The sequence below is a fragment of the Etheostoma spectabile genome, chromosome 17, assembly GCF_008692095.1.
Source record: "Etheostoma spectabile isolate EspeVRDwgs_2016 chromosome 17, UIUC_Espe_1.0, whole genome shotgun sequence".
Lineage (NCBI taxonomy): Eukaryota > Metazoa > Chordata > Actinopteri > Perciformes > Percidae > Etheostoma > Etheostoma spectabile.
Window position 1 is genome coordinate 9,243,358 of NC_045749.1, and position 4,757 is coordinate 9,248,114.

Here is a 4,757-nt window from a genome sequence, read left to right on the forward strand (position 1 = left end):
TCAAAAAGTTACGCACTAAAGCTTTAAAGGGAAACAAATCAATGAATGTCCTGAAAGATAATTCCAAGAAGCATTCTTCAAATAAAGAACTATTTTTAGTACAAATTAGTGACAAAAAGACAGTGATTAAGAGATGTACTAATCCTCTTTAAAAATAAATATTGTTTTTTAATTTCCCATTTTTTGGGATCAATAAATATCTATCTATCTATCTAATCCATTCTGAGATAGTGTAATGCATTTGAAGCGTCTTCTACAGTAGCTGTGTTGATCAGTCAGAAACCTAACCAGTTTATCCAGGAACTTAATTTGAACCCAATTACCATTTTCATGTTAATGTGCTGTCTGCTCGGAGGCTAATGTCTGCAGTGATAACATTGGCGTCTGCTGCCTCCTCGTCTGCCCATATTTACAGACGGCAGACAAGTCCAATGGCAGGCGCCTTTCCTGTGTGCACTCACAGCCGGAGGGTGGTAGAGTAGATCTGATGGATGTCAGAGTTATTATTCTCACTTTGATTGTGTAATCTACACAACATATCCATGGGTTACCTGCTAAGTTCAAGTCATGTACACAGCTCTTTTGAGGCAGCCTTTTGTGCGTTGGTCTGCAAATATGCACTTTAATTAACCTACTTTTATCAAAGACCTGGTGTTGTGTTTCTTTTTTATATATTAGTATACATGCAAACTGTATCAATGTATGTTATGAAAATGTATATTTAAGTCATTTGTTTTACAATTTAGATGAACAAGAAATTATTAGATGCCCCAGCTACTCTTGGCAGTAGAAACACATACACAAATCATAAAGTCTGAGAAATAATTGACCAATCAGAGCATTGAAGGCAGGAATAATAATTGTGCTGGCAAAAAATAAACAAATGATTCTCTTGTAGCCCACCATTTTTTTGTGTGAATTCTGTTCAAAGTGGATCCAGGAAATAGCCACAGCCTTGCACTCTTAAGTCTGGTGACAAAAACACTTGCCTTAGCCTCTTCTGAAAATGAGTCCATCTGCTCCGTGTGACGTCTCTCTGAAGAAAATTGATTGTGTAAATGGTAGGCTATATGAGAATAACAGCAGAGCCACTATGTACAAGTTCATTCTGGGTTTCAAAGACATGGCAACACAAACTGTAGGCATACAGCAACAAGCAGCCCAAGTATGAATATATGCAAATGTAAATGTAAAAGTATACTGTGCACCATTAGATCTTTATAATCACTATCCCATCCTGCCACATGCGCCAATTTGTGATTTCTTTCATTTTTGTCATTCACCTAAACTGAGAGTTCAAAATTCCTCAGGGAAAAGGTGCTGTGTCTTAAAATGTAATGATTGACATGTGTGTCCTGTCTGGATTTGTTTTTTACCCCTTAGAAACGGTGCATTCGTTGTCACGGAGACAACACCATGGATCACTTGTTTTTTGTACTTACACCTATGTTATATGCAAGCAAACATTTGGTGTTAAACTGAATAATGTTGTCAAACCAATGGTCCATTATCCCAACAGGCAGCAATTGCACCAATTCAGCCTCTATTGGCCATGACCAAGGCAAGACCACTGAAATGACAACCCCCCGCCATTACCTTTATAACCAAGGTCAAAGGTAAGTCGGCAGGCTGCAGATGTGCTGGCTGGGTTCTGATAATCGCCCCAGAGTAACAGCCAATTTCAGCTTGATTACAGCTCAAGTGTCCTGACTCAAGCTGGAGCCGAAAAACAAACATCAAAGATTTTAACTCGCAGGGCAGCTGACCTGAAGCCAAATTATTTAAGGTTTTTAAACAGAACAGTGACACTGCTTTTCTTTTGCATGATCCAAGAATTTATCGCAAGTTTATGGAAAGGGTTATTTCAGTCGCTGCATACAATTTAAGCAGTTGTGTCGGGGAAATTAGGTGTTTTCTTATTTTTTAACAGATGCCGAATGCTACATTTGTCCCAGAAGAGCTTGTTTGTTTGTCACTCCGGAAGTGTTGATAATTTTTTGCAGATATCCACTGACTACACGGTTGATTTGTTTTGTTGTTTTATTTTTTGAGTCATGAGTAGCAATCACTATTTTCAGACCACGAGGAAAGCAGAACTACTCGACCCAGATGTGACTGGTGTGATGGATGGATTTGAACCAGCTGCTGCAACAACATGTCTATTTCAGTCCCCCATTGTTTGGCACTCAGTCATCACAGTGTATGTAACAAGTCAACAGGCAGTCTCCTGTGTGTGCTACCCTTTTGCTCACAAAAGAAAAAAGATTCATAGGAGAAAAAAAAAAGCATGTTTCCCCTCTCTCAGCACGTGTCCATTCAACTGCCCTCACTTTTCTCTCTTTCATATTCCATAATACACATACTCAGTGGCAGCACAGGCAGAATGGGAAATGTTTGGGTGGCATGGCAACACATTTCCAAAATGGAATAAATGCTTGGCAGCATATGCATGGTCAAACAGTCTGTGGCCCTATGGCACTCCTTTTTATTGTAATAGGAGAGTACTTAGCTGGGCTGGCAGCATCAGTCCTTTGAGAAACACTTGATATGAATGAGTTGCTGTAAATACCACAAAGCACATCAACACCAAACAATGTTGCCATCTGCTTCCCATAAACTGAGATTTATGAGCAGAGTTATGTGGATTCTGGGTTTTTCTCGGTCAAGTCAACAACATCTACTGTTCAGGTGACCATCACAATCTGACTCTCCTTTCCTCTGACAGCTGCGGGGAAAACCCTGCTCTCTCTCTCTATGTAGAGACATTTTGTGACATAAGTACAATGATTAACAATGCTGGATGAGACAAACCAGATGCTTTATACAAACATTAACTTTCGTTAGATTTCAATACATTATGGAATTCCATGTCTAATCCCGGCAAGAATATCTCTCCAAAGATGTGAGCTTTTTCTCCATCTCACCGGGAGCATAGTGGCTTTTACAAATGTGACTTGCTTATGTAAAGTCATCTTTAAAAAATAAGCAAGGCATTTCTAATAGACATTTCTTGGTAATCTTGGGTGGCTAGCATACAACAAAACCAGTCACTACAGCGTATTCTGAAGATGTAAATCACACTGAGGTACAGAGGTGGAGGGAAGGGTGCGGCATTCGTGGGGACCATGGTGAGAAAGTGTTGGGTTGCACTCTGTCACCTTTGAGTAGAGATTTAGCCAAATCGGTGACATGTGACACTGCCGGCCACCTGTCTAACTACGATAGGTGGCTGCTAACACACACACACACTAACAAGAACACATGTAGACCTAGATAAATGCAGTGGTCCGGGGCAGGAAGAGTCATTTTACCAACCTAAAGCACAAAATGTACCTTTAGTAAACCGGAGGAGCAGTTCTCAGCATTTGTATCAGGACAAAGTAGCAGTGCTTACTTGCAAGCATTTAATAAAAAACTAAATAAAAGTTTCTACTTGACTTTAGTACGTTAACATTGTTTATTCATACTTTTGATTTTCTGTGCTTATTTCTCTTACTCTATTCTTACAAAATATATCTAACATGTCTATTCATGTACTGTATAAACTTTATACTCATTAACAGTAGCCTACATACAAAGTATTGTCTCCCCTGTTCCCTACCCATCTGTAGGCCAATTTTCCCTGAACAAGAAAGAGTAAACTTCAGCCCTAAAAAAAAGGATAAGGAAAAGAGGAGGCATGGAGGACTCAATCAGTATTTCATAAGAAACATTCTTCTGAAGCTAAGATGCAAGAAGCATGATTCCCACTCAACTAAACATAAACACTAGATTAGTCTTTAAAAGTCTAAGGAAAAAGTAATATCATTATTCTGACTTACTCAAGTTCTCAAGGGATAGTTCAAGTGATTTTGCTGACACCGTGAAACACAGCTTTCTTTGAAAGTGCAGCCAACATTTTCGCACATGCAATCGAGGTTGTGCAGTCCAGGTCCGCTGTAAGTTTGTGTAACGTGGCCTTTCCGGTCTCCCTCTCTCCAATGTCTACATTTGCCAGCCGCAACTACAATGCTCACTATTTATAGTGCTGTTACTTCAGATATTAGCTCCCTTGCTTAGCCCGCCACTTCCTGTCAAAGAGGAAACGTGTGTGTGTGTGTGTGTGTGTTTGTGTGTTTGGTTTACTGACCTTTGGGGAGCAACCAGACTGCTGTTGATGGCAATGGGATTTTGTTTCTAGCCTTTTTGTGTCAAGTTAAAGTTGTGAGGTATTAACGGATGTCTGCTTGTTTCCATACTTTAAATTCTGTACTACTCAGTCCTTTTCATCAGCTCATCCCTATTCTTGCAACATCTAGACCGCAGCAATTGGAAATGAAAAAGTGACAGCCAATACAGCTTTCTAGGCCAGGTGAAAGGTTTTCTGCACATGCAAGCCAAGCACACTCAGTATCTTTTTCAGGGCCTTTGAATGAGTGTGTTTGTGTAAGCTGATACCTCAGGGTTGAGATGTCGGAGTTCACCTTCCTTCAAGGCCATGATCGAAGGAAAAGCTGCAACTGGCTAGAACATCCTGTTTTGGACGTAAACACTGTTATGCAGCCAGGGCTTTCTTTCCCGTGTTGGAAAAAACAATCTGCCCTATTACTTTATGTCAGGATCAGCCTCCCCGGTGGCCAATAGTAATGACGACATAAGCCTTTAATGCTGTTCAAAGAGAGCGACCTCTGAAGAAGTAGGTCTTATAAAAAGGTGGCAGGTGCTTAAAGTTTGTTTCAGCAAATTGGACAGACATAAGAGAGACATGATAGGAAATC